We start from the raw sequence: 19659 nt of genomic DNA on the forward strand, positions 1-19659 counted from the left end.
GAAACTAAAGCTCTTTTTATCCCTCCATTTCTCATAACCAAATTTCTCCTAGAGTTTTATGCTACGTATATATGCAATTACACAATATATTACACAGCCTTTGAAAAATTAATATGGAAGCTGAAAGAACACTACCACAGCCCTGTTTAAACCCTATGCCATGATGGAATGTTCTTTTCTCTTGGTGATCACTTAATAATACTTTTATTAAAGATGATCTGTGTGGATAGCTAGAAACATATGGAAGACCCTTAAGTTAAAAACAACCTAGTGACCTAGAAAATACTCATCAGACCTCTGCAGCCGATGACTATGAGAATGAGATCTATATATATATTTAGCAATTCTTCATTTCATTTTCTTTCAGATTTGAGGGTTTCAGACATATATTAATACATTTGCAATGAATTGAATTAGAAAAGGCTCTGAGTGTCTGTATCCAGGGAATGCCTGGGCTCAAACTTACAAATTAGAGATGCAAGACCTGTGCAGCTCTACATAAAACAAATCTAAGGGAGCACCTAAGATATCAAGGTAACTCCAAATAAAATATTAATTTGTGGCATAAGTTAGGAAAGGCTCATAAAGGAGACATATTAGGCAATAAGGATAGGCCAGTTACCACAAAGGGTATGACAGCCATACCTGCCAGATGAAGTGTCCATTCATACATACAGTTATGGAGTACACATGTGTATCACAGAGTAGGCACACACACATACACATAAACAAAGCGATCTATCTAAACTGGAAAGACAAGGCCACAGAAAGTCTGCATGCTTATTATAAAGCAAAAAGGCCATTAATGGCATAAATGTCTCCCCCCCCCCGCCCCCAACAAACTACTCCTAATCAGGCCTCAAGACAGAGTAACCTGTGGATTTCCCTGGATTTATTTTCCTTGTTATCTCAGCCTGTTCAATGGGGTCTTGGGTGCCTTTTCTTGACCTTGACCAAAGCTGATTTTTATGTGGAGTGGTAAAGGCTAGGAGAGATTTGTGACTAGTGTCACTCACCACAGAGTACTTGAATTGACCAACAAACACATCAAGGGAATAAAATGAGATTTCCTCCCTTAGGATACTCTAAAATAGCTGAAATAAGAATGAAGAAATTCATTCAGCATGAATTAAGGGCAGGGAGTATTGAAGAAGCCACAGGCTAATAGTAAGAGGCTTTAAGCTATGGTTCCCAAGCTAGCAATCCCTAGCTTAATGCTCTAAGTCAAGACACAACCTCTCTATGCTGGTTTCTTCTTCTGGAAATGAGGACATTGGAAGGGATGATCTCTCAGTTCCCTTCCAACTCTAAAATTCTGTGGTATATGACTAACACAATGGTCAGAGAACATTATAGTCAATATATATGTATAGACAAGTTAGGACATTCTTTGTTTTTTGGATATTATTTCAGGTTAAACCTAAACTTAGTTGTCACTGACTATGAATGAACTCTAAAAATTGAATCAGTGAAGTTTTAATTTTCAAGGACCTAAGATGTTGGCTCATAATGTAATTGTAAAAAATTATGGTGGCTTCTCTAGAGGGAAGTTGGATATATACTAGAGTTAATGTGAAAGTACGTTTTGTTTTTATCTGGACCTCGGGATTTATCAACATGCTTTGGGTTATTATTACTTTTATAGTATATACAGTGTTGGAATTACTGCTGGGATATATTTATTCCTGATGTGTTGGAGACCAAAGACTGCTAAAAATTGTGTCCTGTGGTTAGAGATTGTGTCTCCCTTCTCCTTGTCTATTGCTGGTGGGGTCCCCTATGGGTAACTAATCTACCTGTCAGAAACTAGACTGCTGCTTCTACTGAGGGAATGTGGCAATCAACTTAGCTCTTGCAGGCAAATCTCAGCGTGCCTGCCTGAACAGCTCTGGGGTCGCAGTGTGCTGAGACACAGAGGGAGGCCAATGGAGATGAGTCAGGACCTGGCACCCACCCCACGCTCCGCCCTACTGGTAAACAGAACAGCTATTTGCCCGTCACTGGAGCCTCTCAGGGCCCCAAGACTGCAGGAAGAAACAAATACTTTAGAAGCCAAAACCCCAAGGCAAGGTAAAGAAAACAGAAATGTCCGCATCCCCAGCGATGATTTCACTGGCGTGAGTTCTTTAGAGGAGGAGGAGTTGTATAAATGGTTCCAGCTGAACTGTTTTACCTACTTCTCAACCATAAGGCCCTTCTCTTTCACTCTTTATAGGGGATGATGGCCTTTTTGCCTTTTAAGCCTTGAAATCTCAAAACCAGGCTTTAGAATTAATTTTGATTGTAACACATAATAAATTTATTTCTCTTTTTATTACTTTTGTTTCTATTTTTATGCTATATTCTATTAAAATGCCTCTTTCAGTTAACTTTTTGTTTAGTTTATTTATCCCTGTCATTATGGGGAGAAGCTATTAAAAGAATAAACATTACCAGGTAATAAATGTAAACTACTTTACAAAGTAATTTTACACTGACTTCTTGAGGTAATTGTTTCTTTGGCATTTTTACATTGGTTGGGGAGAGAACAGGAAGGGGCTGACAATCTTGGGAATGTCCTCCTCCGGCTTCATGACAATAGGTCTGGCTATTGGGAGAATACTCCTCAAGCTCTCTTTCTCGTAGGACTACCTTCGGCCATTTTTCTGCTCACTGTAAAGTGTCTGGTGCGTAGTCTCTGTGCTTATACTATTATTCCTAAGCCTGATGATACACTCGTCTTATGGTCTTCTCCTGTTTTTTTAGATACCAGCAATTTCTGTTCTAAGCTTAGCAGTTGTTACATACCTGAACTGGAGGCATGGCTGGCTGATTCCTTCTAGCTCTGTCAGGTAGCGTCCCACCTCTAATATATCAATAGCTGAACCTTCTGTTAACCTTCTACTCAGTAGCCACAGCTGGGCCTGGGCTGGATATTGTGATGTCACAGAGTAGAATACTTGCTCCTCCCAAAGGCTCAGCTGAGACCCTCTGGCTTCAGCATTTTCTGTCTTGCGCATGATGGGAGGTGGGGAAGGTTAATCCTTTTATTTCTTAACTGAGCCCTAGAATCATAGGATCTTACTATGGGTGGAGGCCTTGGAGACCTAGTGACTAGATTTTAAAACTAACTCCCTTATTTTACAGATGGGGAAATTCAGATTCCAGGTAGGTAAGCGGCAGAGCTAAATCTAAACCCACGTGCCCCCCTTGTCAGCCCCCTGTCCTTCTGAACACTGCAACCCTGCTGGGTCCTACTCTGTGAAGTTTGTCAACATCATTGTTCTCTGATAGATAGCTTGTTGGATGAGTTTTATCTGAATCCACCCATGACAAGAAACCATTCAGATAATGTGCATCGTAGGAAGAGAACAGAGTCTTAGGGAAGATCTTCCCTAAGATTAGGTTTTCTGACATTAGGTTTTCTGACAATCTATAGGTACCAGAAATAGCTAATTTTGGTCCTGGCCCACACTCAGAAATCCTGAGCCACCAGACCTATTCTAGATTAACAAGTAATAGGACTTCTGAGTAACTGATGTTTTCGATGAGATTTAATGATCAGAATGCCTAACCCGGGATTAGCTATGGCTGAAATGCCATATAAGGTTCTAGTGTTTGTTGAGAGAATGGGAAAGAATAACCGGTAAAGCAATAGATTTTCACTGGAATTTAACTCTCTTTCATACCATTCACTTTTTTCTACATACTGTCCCCATATGGCATTAAAAAATTATATGCATTGCATGAGATGACTTGTATCTTGAAGCCAGAGACTTGTACTTACAACATTCCTCAAGAGGGGAACATATATTGCACTTTCATAACACCAACAACTAACATTTTACATCATGTTTTAGCATTTACAAGCTATTTTCACATATATCATTTCATTTAATCTTCACAGCTCAGTGAAGTAAACACTGTATTATTTTTAGTACAATTTTATGAGTGAGAAAATTATAACTAAGAGAGGTTGCTACTTGCACAAGATCACAAAGCTAATTAAGTGGAAAGAGTAACATCAGCTACAAACCAGATCTTCCAACCAAGCGTTTTCCCCACCACAGGGCTTCCCTGGGGTGGGAGGAATTGTCATGTGGTCTGGTAACACACTTGAAGGCAATTACATTAGGCAACCTTTTGACTAACAAAGAAGAAAGTGTTCCTCTGGGTCATAAATACTGCTTTACTAACCTCCTACATGTCTCAATAAAAACTTGGAGAAATGGTTAGTGAACACTAATTTCAAACTTCAAAATAATATAATCATTGCCCTTCAACCTGACAATTCCACATCTGTGAATTTTCCTAAGGGAATTATCATAGATATGAATAATATTTAGCTACAAGAGGTTCATTCTTTGAAGCATTGTTTATAATAGAAAACAAATATCTACTTAATATCTTCTTTAAATTAACTCCTACACTTTACTGAAATAAGAGAATTTAAAAGTAATTTTTTGGCCACTACATAAATAAAAATGTAGTATAGTTACCTTAAGTGTCAAATAACCATAAAAACAGATATAATAAAATCAGGCTCTGGGCCAGTCCTCTTCACCACTATACTCACAACAGTCATGACCCCACCACAACAGGAAGGTGAATGCAGCCCACACACAGGACACCCCTGGAACACCTGGTTCTGGTGACCGGGGGACTGCACTTCTGTGCCCCCACAGGACATCCCTATACAAGGCCACTCCTTTAAGACTGGGAGATGTAGCTGAATCATCTAATATATAGAAACAGAGTTAGGCAAAATGAGGAGAGTGAAGAATATGTTCCAAGTACAAAACAAAATCTCAGGAAAAGAACTGAACAAAGCAGACTACCCAATTGAGTTCAAAGTAATTGTCATAAAGACATTTACTTTATGAGCTTAGGAGAGATTGGATGAACACAGAACTTCAATAAAGAGAATGTAAGAAAGTACCCATCAGAGATATGGGATACAATAACAGAAATCAACAATACACTAGAGGGAATATACAGATTAAGTGATACAAAATAATGGATCTGCAATCTTGAAGACAAGGTAGAGAAATCATCCAAACTGAAAAGAGAATTTTTTTTTTTAAGATTTTATTTACTTGACAGACAGAGACCACAAGTAGGCAGAGAGGCAGGTAGAGAGAGAGAGAGAGGAGGAAGCAGGCTCCCCGCTGAGCAGAGAGCCCGATGCGGGGCTCAATCCCAGGACCCTGAGATCATGACCTGAGCCAAAGGCAGAGGCTTTAACCCACTGAGCCACCCAGGCACCCCTGAAAAGAGAATTTTTAAAAATATGAAGATAGTTAAAGGGGACCTGTAGGACAATATCAAGCATACTAACATCAATATTTTAGAGGTCCCAGAGAGAAAAGAGAGAGAGAGAGAGAAAGGGGCAGAAACTTTATTTGAAGAAATAATAGCTGAACACTTCGCTAACTTGACAAAAGAGACAGATATCCAGGTCCAGGAATCCCAGAAAGTGCCAAGCAAGTTAAACACCAAGATAAATTGTAATTAGAATGTCAAAAACTAAAGACAAAGAGAGAATCTTAAAAGCAGCAAAAGAAGAGCAGTTACTTATGTATAGGGAACTGCTGGAAGACTAACAGCTGATCTTTCAAGTGGAAACCCTGCAAGCTAGAAAGCAGAGACATAATATATTTAAAGTGCTGAAAGGGAAAAAAAGAAAAAACAAACCTACAACCAGGAATACTGGGCAAGGTTATCATTCAAAATTGAAAGGAAGATAAAAAGTTTCTCAGATAAACAAAAGCTAAAGGAGTTCATTACCACTAAATAGGCTTTATTATAAGAAATATCAAAGGATGGGGTGTCTGGGTAGCTCAGTCAGTTACTCTTGATTTCAGCTCAGGTCATGATCTCAGGGTTGTCAGATGGAGCCCCATTTTGCCTCCTTGCTGAGTGTGGAGCCTGCTGAAGATTCTCTCCCTCCCTCCCCTTCTACCTCTGCCCACTCCCACTCTCTCTCAAGGTTGGGGGTGGGGAATCAAAGGATTTCTTTAATTGGAAAAGGCCAAAACTAGAAAGAAGAAAATATATGAAAGAAAAAAAAAATCTCATCAGTAAGGCAAACACATAGTAAAAATAGTGGATCAACTACTTATAAAGCTAATATAAAGGTTAAAAAACAAAAGTAGTAAAAACAACTTTACAATAATGATACACACAATAAGAAATGTAAATATGAAATCAAAAACATAAAACATGGTGGATAGGGAATAAAAAAGCGCTTTTATAATGTGTTCCAACTTAAGCCACCAGCAACTTAAAAGAGTACTAAATACATAGGTTGTTACATATGAAATATATATATATATATATATATATATATATATATGTATAAACTACAAGCCAAAAAGCTATAATAGATACACAGAAAATAAAGAGAAAGAAACCCAAACATAACACTAAAGAAAATCATCAAATCACCAGGGAAGAGACAAGGCAAGAAGAAAGGAACAGAAAAGATCTATAGCTCTTTTGATCAGGACTGTGGTGCTGGCAGGATGAGCCAAGTGTCGTGGTCTTCATACTTCCAGGAAGCTCCATACCCACCAAGAAGATTGGAAGTGGCATGATAAACAGTACAAGAAAGCCCATTTGAGCACAGCCCTGAAGGCTAACCCATTTGGAAGTATTTTCCATATGAAGAGAATTGTGCTAGAAAAAGTAGAGGATGAAGCCAAACAACCAAATTCTGCCATCAGGAAGTGTGTCAGGTCCAGCTGATCAAGAATGGCCTAGATAAATAAATAAATAAATCATAGCCTTTGTAATCATAGTTGTTTGAACTTTATTGAGGAAAATGATGAGGTTCTGGTTGATTGATTTGATCACAAAGGTCATGCTGTCAGTGACATTCCTGGCATTTGCTTTATGGTTGTCAAAGTAGCCAATGTCTCTCTTTTGGCCTTAAACGAAGGCAAGAAGGAAAGACCAAGATCATAAGTTTTAAAGGTGAAAACATGACAGTATTAAATTTTCATATACCAAAAAAAAAAAAAAAAAAACACAAAACAACCAGAAAAAGATTAACAAGCTAGAAATAAACACATACCTATAAATAGTAATTGAAATGTAAATGGATTAAATGCTCTAATCAAGGGGCGCCTGGGTGGCTCAGTGGTTTAAAGCCTCTGCCTTCAGCTCAGGTCATGATCCCAGAGTCTGGGATCGAGCCCCTCATCGGGCTCTCTGCTCAGCAGGGAGCCTGCTTCCCCCTCTCTCTCTGCCTGCCTCTCTGCCTACTTGTGATCTCTCTCTGTCAAGTAAATAAATAAAATCTTAAAAAAAAAAAAAAAGAAAAGAAAGGGTGGGTGAATGGATTAAAATAAGAAGACAAGACCCATCTATATGCTGCCTACAAGTGGCTCAGACAGACCTAAAGACATACAGACTTAAAGTGAAGGGATAGAAGAAGATATTCTATGCAAATAGAAACAAAAAGAAAGCAATATGTATATCAAACAAAAAGCTGTTATTTTTTTATTTTTTAAGATTTTATTTTAAGAGAGAGACTGAGCATGAGGAGGGGGAGGAACAGAGGGAGAGGGAGAAGCAGACTCCCCACTGAGCAGGGAGCCCATCATGGGGCTTGATCCCAGTACCCCAGGATCATGATCTGAGCCAGAAGACAGACACCCAACAGACTGAGCCACCCAGGTGCCCCAAAATGGACTTTAAAACAAAAGCAAAACAAAACAAAAGAAGAGACAAAAAGAGTAATACAACAAGCAGATAAAATAATTATAAATATTTATGCACACAACATAGGAGCACCTAAATATATAAAGCAAATATTAACAGACACAGAGGGAGAAATTAACAATAATACAATAATAATAGGGGACTTTAACACTCCACTTACATCAATGGATACATCATCTAGATGGAAATTAAGAAACATTGGCCCTAAATGACACATTAGACTAGAAGGATGTGATAGATATATACAGAACATTGCATTGAAGACAGCACAAGTGCTCAGGTGCACATGAAACATTCTTCAGTATAGATTACATTTCAGGCCACAAAACAAGTCTCATTAGATTCACGATTGAAATCATATCAAGCATATATTTTTTATCACAATGGCATAGAAATCAATTACAAGAAGAAAACTGGGAATGCAAATGCTGAGACTAAACAATATGCTACTAAACAATCAATGGGTCAATGAAAAAAATCAAATAGGAAATTTTAAAAAATATTATGTGACAAATTAAAATAAAAACACAACATTCCAAAATCTGCAGGACACAAAAGCAGTTTTAAGAGGAAATTTTATTAGTGATACAGGCCAACCTCAAGAACAAGAACAGTTTCAAATAAACAATCTAACCTTAAACCTAAAAAGAACTAGAGAAAGAATAACAAAGTTAGTAGAAGGAAGGAAGTAATAAAGATTAGAGTAGAAATAAATGAAATAGAGACTAAAAGAACAGTAGGTAAGATCAATGAAATTAAAAACTGGTTCTTTAAAAAATAAAATTGAGGAAACTTTAGCCAAATTCATCAACAGAAATAGAGAAAGGACTCAAGTAAATGAAGTCAGAAATGAAAGCAGAGAAGTTGCAATTGATAGCATAGATATGTCAAAGCTCATAAGAGATTACTAAAACAATTATATGCCAACAAATTGGACAGCCTAGAAGAAATGGATAAATTACCAGAAACAGAACCTTCTGAGACTGAATCAGGAAGAAGTAGAAAATATGAACAGACCGGTCACTCTTCATGAAATTGAATCAGTTATTAAAAGCCCAGGATCAAACAGCTTCATTGGTGAAATCTACCTAATATTTAAAGAAGAGTTAATACCTATTCTTCTCAAACTGTTCCAAATAATGGAAGAGAAAGGAATGCTTCCAAACACATATACAAGACCAGCATTACCCTGATACCTAAATCAGACAAAGACACTATAAGAAAATTACAGGCCAAGATCCCTTATGTTCATAGAGGCAAGAATTCTCAAAAAAGATTAGCAAACCAAATTCAACACTATATTGAAGGGATCATACACCATGATCCAGTGGGATCTATTCCAGTGAGTCAAGGGTGGTTAAACATCTGCAAGTCGATGTCATACACCACATTAACAAAACAAAGGATAAGAATCATGATCATCTCAACAGAAGCAGAATGCTTCTAAACATCCATTAATTATGAAAACTCTCAACAAAGTGGAAGTGAGGGGAATATACCTCAACACAATAAAGGCCATATATAAAAAACCCACAGCTAGCGTCACACTCGTTGGAGAAAAACTGAAAGCTTTTCCTCAAACATCAGAAACGAGACAAGGATGTTCACGCTTCCACTTTTATTCAACATGGTATTGGAAGTCTTAGCCACAGAAGTTCAGTGAGGAAAAGAAATAAAAGACATCCAAATTGGAAAGGAAGAAGGAAAACTATTCGCAATAGCGTGATACTATATATAGAAAACCCTCAAGACTCCATGAAAAAGAAACTATTAGAACTAATAAACGAAATTCAATAAAGTTGCAGGATATAAATCAGTATACAAAATACATTGCATTTCTAATACACGAATAACTATCAAAAAGAGAAGTTAAGAAAGCAATCCCATTTGCAGTTGCATCAAAAAGAAGATCTAGGAATAAGTTTAACCAAGAAGGTGAAAGACTGTGAGACATTGATGAAAGAAATTAAAGATGATAGAAATAAATGGAAAGATATTCCATGCTCATGGGGTGGAAGACTTTATAAATTTATATTATATATAATATTTGTTTTATTTAATAATAATATATAAATTATATATAATATTCATATACATATGAATATTGCTTATCCATAAAAAAAGAATGAAATCTTTCTACTCATAATAACATGGATAGACCTAGATGGTATTACACTAAGGGAAATAAGTGAGACTGAGAAATACAAATACTGGATGATTTCACTTACATATGCAATACAAAAAGCAAAACGAATGAACAAACAAAACAGAAAGTTATAGATACAGAGAATAAGTTGAAGGTTACCAGCAGGGAGGCAGACAGGCAATGGATAATGAGGTTCAGTCATCCAGACAGGGTTATATTATACAGGATAGGGAATATAGTCAGTAATATTGCAACAACTTTGCATGGTGTTAGAAGGTAACTAGACTTATTGTGGTGACCATTTTGTGATGTATATATCTACGAAATCACTATGTTGTACACTTGAAACAAATTCAATATCGTATGTCAATTATTCTTTGATTAAAAAAAGAATACAAAGTAATGCTATTAATGCATTGATTTTGTTGCTAATGCCTGGCAAAAACTGTGACTGATTTAATCAAATCACAATTAATACCCTTTATTCCTGTCTTGATCTTCACCTTTCTGCATTAGATACCTTTTTTCACCACCATTGTACAACAGGTTCTGTGAGGAAAAGAAACGTAGTGCATATCTGATTCCAAATGGCAATTACATAGCTGGGATACTAAATGCCTTTTAACTTCCCAAAGTGACCTTTTGATGTACTTCAGAAAAGAGCACAGCTGTGACATGGGCAGTCAGTATGTGAGAATCCGCCCTAGCCCTCTATGTGATTTTCACTAATGGCTCTCAGGAACCGCGCTACAGCCTGGAAAGCATTTCAGAAATTTGTGAGTGTTTTTGGTTGTTGCAATCATTATGCGTTGGAGGTACTCCTGGCTTTGTGAAGCAGAGGCTAGAGATGTTAGCCTGCAATGTCAGGCATGTTCCCATGTGAACAAGAATTGACTGATAATTCCCAGTGACTTTATTCTCTCAGAATATCCAAGTCAGTGAAAAAACTAGTGAACCAGACCTAAATATTATTCATAATTTATAATTACCTAAGCCAGATATGAATCCTTCTAATATGTAAATGCAAAATTTTTGCACAGTTTTAATATACACTGATTTTTCCAGAATGCAGAATGCAGCAGCTTTGTACATCAGGTAAGACCATATTCTTGTTTCTTTACAACTTTACCAAACAATGTTCACAATTTTGAAAAAACCAGCCTATCCAATGGTCATGGTGCCCTGAAGTCACCCTGAAACTCACCTGTATCTGTCTACACTAGCATCTCAGCAAATCTCCCATTATCTTCACCATAGTCAAGCTCAAGCATTTAACTACTAAAATGTATATTTGTTTATATGAATTATTTTCTTTAGTTTCTCCTTTTATCCAGGGTAGGGGATTACATTGACTTTTTATCAAATTTTAAATTTTTAAAATTTAAAATTTTTTAAATTTTAAATTTTACAATTTTTAAATTTTATTAAATTTTTATTTAATTACGCACATAGGCAGGCTATCTGTGACTATCATTTCAGAATTTGACATTAGGGGATAAAGCATTGTCATTAAAAGGGAACAGTGGCCCTGACAGTGTTGAGCACCACTCAGTTCTAAGAAGTCATCTGAGATATTCATGGGCATAACTGGGGATCTCACTGTGATCCACACATTTTTCAACAAGTCGATTATCACTATGCTTCCTTCCTTGACCTTGTTACAGTATTGGCAGAAGCAATAGTATCTGCAAAATTGCAGGCTCAATATCCTATGTTTTTCGATTACTCAAAAAAATGTAAGCACTGAAAATGTTTCAAACGCATTCATGCAATACCAAAAAATAATCTCATACATGAGTTGTGGCACATATTACATATCATGCTTTAGGAAACACAGGACTTTCCATTCTCATGATATAGAAGAATGCTCACAGATATTAGTGCAAAAGTTGGTACCAATATTTAAGATTTTATTTATTTATTTGAGAGAGAGAGAGCACAAGCAGGGGGACCAGCAGAGGGAGAGAGGGAGATGGAGAAGCAGGCTCCCTGCTGAACAGGGACCTGGATGTAGAGCTTGATCCCAGGACCCTGGGATCACTACCTGAGCTGAAGGCAGACACCTAACCAACTAAGCCACCCAGGTGCCCCAAGTAGGTACCATTTTTAATAAATACACATACTGGGGAAAATTCGAAAGGTCCACACCAAATTATCAACAGTGGTTATCTCAGAATGGGAGACGATGTGTGATTCCATTCTTACTTGTTTACCTTTTCTAAATGTTTTAGAATGGATGTATGTTCTTAAATGAAGAAAAAAGGCTATTTGAAGTATACATATATAGTAGATAAAATTGGAAAGAGCTACAGAACATTTATATTCATATATACATCTCTGTAGCGTTGCTTCTATAGTGAAATCAGTGTACAACATACATTTTTCTATTTCTTTTTATTTATTACCCATTTACATTATCAAATTCCTCTTATTGCACAAAGTGGAAAGACCTATAGAGCTAGCAGAGATTCATTAGAAGAATCATAAAGCGAACCAACAATTTCCCTACTTTCACTAGTATTTTTAGTAGTGTCCATGGATTAAATGAATAATTTCCAAAACTTAGTTTAAAAGTCACCTTTCTTAGAACAAAGGATTCTCATGGTAGGATCTGGACTGAGTTTCTTTTTCCTGAACTGAGCTCCTTTCAGTTATCTTAGGAGATTAAAATCACATCCTAGAGATGCCTGGGTGGCTCAGTTGGTTAAGCAGCTGCCTTCAGCTCAGGTCATGATCCCAGCGTCCTTGGATCAAGTCCCACATCAGACTCCTTGCTCTGCAGGGAGCCTGCTTCTCCCTCTGACTCTGCCTTCCACTCTGTCTGCCTCTGCTCGCTCTCTCTCTCTCTCTGACAAATAAATAAATAAAATCTTAAAAAAAAAAAAAAATCACACCCTAACTTGTGTTTTATGTTATCTGAGCAGATAGTTAATACTTTACATTTTGCAAACTTAAGAACTACATCAGTTCTTTTGTGGAGGGCTCTATAATGAAACACAGGCGACAACTGGAGAAGAGGTAAGCAAAGCCTCAGACACAGAGCCCACAAAGGTTTCAGGTCCCTCAGACAGTGGGGGAATGAAAGAAAACCTCTGCAAGCAGGTGTTCTTTAGACAAAATAAATTATAGATGGAAGTCAGAGTTCAGAGTTTCTTTTTTTTTTCATTTATTTTTAATTTTTTATTATGTTCAATTAGCCAACATATAGTACATCATTAGTTTGTTTGTTTGTTTATTTATTTATTTATTTATTTGAGTTCAAAGTTTCTTGCTCAGTTGTGGAGGAGAATTTTGTGGGAAGTGGGGTGGGAAATACTCCTTTTGTCAACACTTAAATTCCACTTCAAGCCAGAAGTTTTCAAATTGTGGGCTACAGACCACCTACATCAGAATGACCTGCTTTATTTTTTCAAAAAATTAGTGTGGATTCCCACGTAACTCCCTGGTTTTAACTGCCACTGAATTTTAAGAGCTGGATTAGGGAACCCATGCTGAAGCAAACCCTCCAGGCGATTCTACCGCGCAAAAATGTTTGAGAACAATTGCTGTAGGCCAGAGGCTCCCAAACTTCAGAGTAGAACATCAGAGTGTCTGGAGGATTTGTTAAAACACAGATTGCTTACCCCACCTTCAGGTTTCTGGTTCTGGAGGCCTAGGAGAGGCCCAGGACTTTATATTTTTAACAAGTTCCCACGTAATGATGGAGCAAATGGTTGGAACTACACTTTGAAAACCCTGTGCTCGGCCCAAGAAACCAGGGAGATTCTACAAGCATTTCCAAAGACCTGGGAAATGCAATTTGAGACTTGAGTATTTTTATTAAAGACTTGGAAAAGAATTTGTTGAGGAAGTTTGTCCTTACTCTGGTTTTTATTTTCTTTAGGATTTTTTTCCACAAATAATTCTTTTTCCACTGAAATGCTTGCAATCTATGTCCATCCATTCAGGATTCTCCAAGTAATAATAAACAGCATCAATTCCCTTCATTTTGCACCTTTTATATTTGAGAATATTGAAGAATTAGTACAACTGATGCTTGATTTTTCAGATGCCTGCATTAATTTGATTTCAGTGACCCACGGGACACTGATGTTATCATATCAACAATTACCAGAGCTTTAGCTACAAAATAGGGAAGAGATATGAGCAGCCTATGTGTGATTTTAAATAAGTCTTCATGGACTGTCCTTTAAAGGATATTATGAGAATTCAACATAAACCCAAAAGCAAATCTAAAGCTATGCCTTTTCCCAAGCCAAGGCCCTTATGCTAAATAAAAATATAAGCATGTCTGGAAAATCAGAAAGCTATATATTGCTTATGTTTGTTCCCATGAGACCCACCTCATGTACTCATAGAATCATAATATTTTTTCAAAACAAAGGTAGTACTGTACACTCTAACATAATTCTTTTTTAAGCAGTGCTGATGACATTTGTAAAAGAAAATGTCAGCCAGACTGCGATTAAACATTTCCTGCCCAATAAAAGTAGTTTGGGTTGAGTGCTTTAAAATTTTTGGCTTTGGAAGGTTAAAATAATAAGTGAATCACAGATCCAAAAAATACAATGCTAACTTTATTACCAGATAGAGTTTATTCTGCATCATAACCGAAGTCTCAGGGACTTTTCAGTTTAAGTACTAGAAGGTCGGCTCCTCCCTGAAGAACAGAAAGTTATATAGAGGGCCAATGAGAAACATTTTAGGAAATTAAAAAAAAAAAAAAACAAACTTGTATTTCCAGCAGAGTTATTAACACTATCATTTTAGGAGTTAAATCCTGAATTCAGATTCTTTCCTAGTTTCCTCATCTATAAAGTGGAAATAATGATACATGCTTTGCAGAAATGTTGCAAAGAAGAAATTAGATGGTGAATAATTTACTTAGCATGGTCAAAGCACGTTGGAAGTTCTCAATGATAAATCAGTTTGATTTAGACTCTTATTAGCTTTGTTATTAGAGAGGAAAATTACACACTGTGGATTTAAAGGAAAAAGAGATCAGATATGCTTGGGAGACTAAAGAAAGACTTTAGTCAGTATGTGGGCTTTGTGAAGAGCCTTAAAGAATGCATCGTATTTATTTAGGGCAAGATGGAGGAGCTGTCTTTCTATAATCCTGGCACACAGACCCTTATCCTGCCAGTGTAACTTCCTTAAGGGACATGGGCAGAGATGGAAACTTTGTATACATTAAAATTTACAATTTGCATTACAATTTAATTTATAATTCACAATACTTATTGTACCTAGTCAACTCAGTTATTCAATAAATTCTTATTTCTCTCTTTGATTTGAAACAAGGCAATACTTGTTGAGGTGCCCTGATTTAATAGTCAAAAAAACAAGTAAAGGATATTTTGAGTAAGTGTTATTGTGAAATAATTTCAAAAGAGCATACTTGTTATTAATGACAAGCAATGTATTATGCACTTTTTGGCTTGTCATCCTGACTATGGAGTACATGTTGTAAGGAAGAAAAGTGGGTAATTATATTTCACATGAACATCAAATTGAGTGTTCCTTCCTTGTAGTTTTGTAAAGTAGAATTGTGGCAAGATTGTCCCTAGTTAATGCCAGGAAAAATGGAAAAATAAATGTCTTTTTAAAAAATGTCTCTTATATAAACAAGTAAAACCTGCTAAAGTGGTTTGCAGTCATTGAACATAGGTCAATTCCCATTAAAACAAACTTCATGGGTAAGTCTGAATTATTTTGTTGTGTTGGTATTTTGTTGTATCAAATATTGTTTAGCATGAAATTAAATATATAAAGCTTATATCAGAGCAAAATAAATATCAATGTTATTATTATTAAACCATTATTGGCAAACAATTTTTGCAGTTAAAAAGTTTTAATTCTACTTTTGTTCATCTTACAAGTGCAAACTTATAGCTCAAAAGATGAACAAGTGCTTTTGAAATCTTATTCTATATAGTAGTTAATTTTTCCCTTAGATGCCTATTTTAATAATCGCTTTCAAGATATCTATCAGAAAACCACAATTGAGATTGTGTCATTAAGATTTGTGTATTCTGCATTAAAATGATCTAAGAGGTTCTAATATTTATTAGCATTCTGTATCTCAATCTCATTCCCAAGGAATTTCTATATTATAGGACCTTGTTTGGGACTATAGTTATTATCTGGATTTTAATGGTATCACTATTATTAAAGTTTGATATAGAATGCTGGACTCTAGTCATTGGAGAAACTTCTAGAATCTCCCGTGAATGTGATGTTTGGAATACTCTACCCTGATTTTGGAGATAAAGTAGATCATTATCTGGAAACTCCCTACAACTCTCTCTTCCACCTCCTCCCTTACCTTAATTATGTGCAAATCCCATCTAGAGCCATTCCTCAGTCCCTTGGGAGCCTTTGCTGTATGTATTAATCAGCTTTTATTGTGTACCAAAAATTCTCACTGATTTCCAATAGCAAAACTTTTTTGTCTTACTTACAGGTTGGTTGGGCAGCAACATCAGTCCTGCTCTGGGCTTCAGGTCATGTTCAGCCAGGTATGTTCCATGAGTCTTTCATTCTAGGAGGGAGGTCAAACGAACAGTGGCTCCTAGGCAAATTCTTCTTAACGTAGAGGGTGGGAACATAAAAGGCAAAATGGTCAAGCCAAATGGTGCAAATGCTTACAAAGCTTCTGCTCACGTTCGTTGGCCAAAACAGCGAAGGCGGTTAACGTCAATGGAGAAGGTAGGATAGTCTTTATGTAAGTGAAAAAGGAGAGACAGAAGCGATAATTTGCTGGAGAGCAATCCCACTCAACATACCATACAGGACAGTCACAGGGTAGACAAAAATAGCCCATCGCAGAAGGGGAAGCTGTCACTGGTCTGTAGCAATTCTGAAATCTCACTGGGCAAATGTTGCCAGGTTCCCAACCTGAAGGTGGGAAATGTTCTTTGATTAGACTCCAAGTCTGTTCCCTGGGAATAGCTTTTTTTTTCATTGTTCTCATGACTCTTGGCTCCACCTTCTGAGAGGTAATTTTCCATTGTCCTTCTTGGCCACTTCTGAAGGAAAATATGTACCCCCTGACAGCTGAGCAGCTTCCTTATCCTGCTACCCGCCTGCAGAATGTTGGGGACCCTAAGGTCTTTAATTTTGCATGGTTCGTTTCTTTTTATTATTGAAGTATAGTTGACATACAATGTTTTCTTAGTTTCAGGTGTGTGGCCCACTGAGGATTCAACAATTCTGTGGCTTACACAATGTTCACCATGATAAGAGCAGTTACCATCTGTCACCATGAATGTTACTACAGTATTATTGACTATATTACCAGTTCTGTACTTTTCATCTCCATAACTTATTTATTTTATAACTGGAAGTTTGCGCCTCAATCTCATTCACTTATTTCACCCTTTCCCTAACCCCCTCCCCCTTGGCTACCATGGGTTGTTCACTGTATTTATGAGACTGTTTCTGTTATTCTTTATTTGTTTACTCATTTGTTTTGATTTTTAGATTCCACTTGTAAGTGAAATCATATGGTATTTGCTTTTCTTTGTCTGACTTATTCACTGAACGTAAATACTCTCTAGGTCCATCCATGTTGTCACATGTGGCAAGATCTCATTCATTTTTATGTTGGTTCAATAATACTCCTGTGTGTGTGTGTGTGTGTGTGTGTGTGTGTGTATCACATCTTTTTTATCCATCTATTGATGGGCATTTAGGTTTCTTCCATATCTTGGCTATTATACATAATGCTGCAATAAACAAAGGGTTGCATGTATTCTTTTGAATTAGCATTGTCATTTTCTTTGGTTATATACCCAGTAGTAGAATTATAGATTATATGGTATGTCAATTTTTAATTTTGGGAGGAACTCCTTACTGTCCCACAATGACTGCACCAATTTCCATTCCCAGCAACAAGGGTCATTTTTTCTCCAGGTCTTCACCAGCACTTCTTATTTTTTGTCTTTTTGATACTAGCCATTCTTACTGGTATGAGGTAATATCTCATCATAGTTTTCATTTGCATTTCCCTGATGGTTATTTATTTTGAGCATCTTTTCATGTGTCTGTTGGCCATCTGTATGTCTTCTTTGGAAAAATGTCTATTTCAGGTCCTCTGCCCATTTTTTAATCCAACTCTTTGTTTTTTTGCTGCGGAGTTGTATAAGTTCTTTTTATATTTTGCATATTAACTTATCAGATTTATTATTTGCAATTATTCTCTCCCATTCAGTGGGTTAATTTTTCCATTTTGTTGATGGTTTTCTTCACTGTACAAAAGCTTTTTATTCTGATATAGTCACAGTAGTTTACTTTTGCTTTTGTTGTCCTTGCCTGAGGAGATACATCCAGAATAGCATTGCCAAGGCCGATGTTCATGATATGACTAGCCTTTTTTTTTTTTTTTTTTTTTTTAGGATTTTTATGGTTTCAGGTCTCCCATTTTGGCCTTCATCTATTTCAGTTTATTTTTTGCATATGTTGTAAGTGGTCCAATTTCATTCTTTTGTATGAATTGGATAACATGTAGCTATTCTGTTTTCCCAACACCATTTATTGAAGAAACTGTTCTTTTCCCATTGTATATTCTTGTCTCCTTTGTCATAGATTAATTGACCATATAAGCATGGATTTATTCCAGGGCTCTCTGTTCTGTTCTGTCAATTGATCTATGTATTTGTTTTTGTGTCAATACAATACTGTTTTGATTACAGCTTTATGGCATAATTTGCAACCAGGAGTGTAATATCTCCAGTTTTGTTCTTTCTCAAGATTGCTGTGGCCATTTGGGAGACTTAAAATTCCAGATGACTTTTAGGATTCATTTTTCTGAAAATACTACTCGTATTTTGATAGCAATTGCATTAAATTTGCAGATTGTTTGGAGTAGTATGGATATTTTAACAATATTAATTCTTCCAATCCATGAACATGGTATCTTTCCATTTGTTTATGTCATCTTCAGTTCTTTCATCATATCTTAAAGTTTTCAGAGTACAGGTCTTTCACTTCCTTGGTTAAATTTCTTTCTACATATTTTCTTTCTTTTTTTTTTTTTTGACGCAATTGTAAATAGAATTTTTTTTCTTAATTTCTCTTTCTGCCACTTTGTTATTAATGTGTAAAACTACAACAGACTTCTGTTTATTAATTCCATATGCTGCAAATTTCCTGAATTCATTTGTTAGTTCTAATAAGCTTTTGGTGGAGTCTTTAGGATTTTCTTTGTATAGTATCATGGCATCTGTAAATAGTGAGTTTTGCTTCTTCCTTGGCAATTTAAATGTCTTTTATTTCTTTTTCTTCTCTGATTGCTGCTGCAAAGGCTTCCAGTACTGCATTGAACAAAAGTGGCAAGAGTCAACATCCTTGTCTTGCTCTTGATCTTAGATGAAAAACTTTTAGTCTTTCAGTTTTTTATATAAAATTTTAATTGAAAATAATTTTAGGGGAGCCTGAGTGGCTCAGTGGGTTAAGCCTCTGTTTTTGGCTCAGGTCATGATCTCAGGGTCCTGGGATCGAGCCCCATGTTGGGCTCTTTGCTCAGCAGGGAGCCTGCTTCCCCCTCTCTCTCTGCCTGCCTCTCTGCCTACTTGTGATCTCTCTTTCTCTGTCAAATAAATAAATAAATAAATAAATAAATCATCTTTTAAAAAATAATTTTAGATTTACACAGAAGTTACTAAGATAATACAGAGAGTTCCATGTACCCAACACCTAACTCTCACTATTATTAAAATTTTACATTAGTATGGTATAGTTGTTACAATTAATGAACCAATTTTGATATCTTATTATTCTAAGGTCTTTTTCATGGCTTAAAGAGT

General features: G+C 36.3%; 1 protein-coding gene and 1 pseudogene across 3 annotated transcripts in view; one reads left to right on the top strand and one right to left on the bottom strand.

Annotated features, from left to right (window-relative positions):
• Positions 1–19659, bottom strand: part of DNAJC5B (DnaJ heat shock protein family (Hsp40) member C5 beta) — a 113179-nt gene that overhangs the window by 81737 nt on the left and 11783 nt on the right. For 2 of the 3 annotated variants that reach the window (XM_004772959.3, XM_045075731.1), the window contains exon 1: positions 2788–2901. The gene's annotated coding sequence lies outside the window, so the exon portion shown is untranslated. Of the gene's footprint in view, positions 1–2787; positions 2902–16314; positions 16436–19659 lie in introns of those variants that run through there. The other variant, XM_045075729.1, reaches the window with a different exon arrangement.
• LOC101674207 lies at positions 3001–6945 on the top strand (annotated as a pseudogene).

The sequence above is a fragment of the Mustela putorius genome, unplaced genomic scaffold (assembly GCF_011764305.1).
Source record: "Mustela putorius furo isolate JIRA1106 unplaced genomic scaffold, ASM1176430v1.1 tig00000151_pilon_pilon_pilon, whole genome shotgun sequence".
Classification (NCBI taxonomy): domain Eukaryota; kingdom Metazoa; phylum Chordata; class Mammalia; order Carnivora; family Mustelidae; genus Mustela; species Mustela putorius.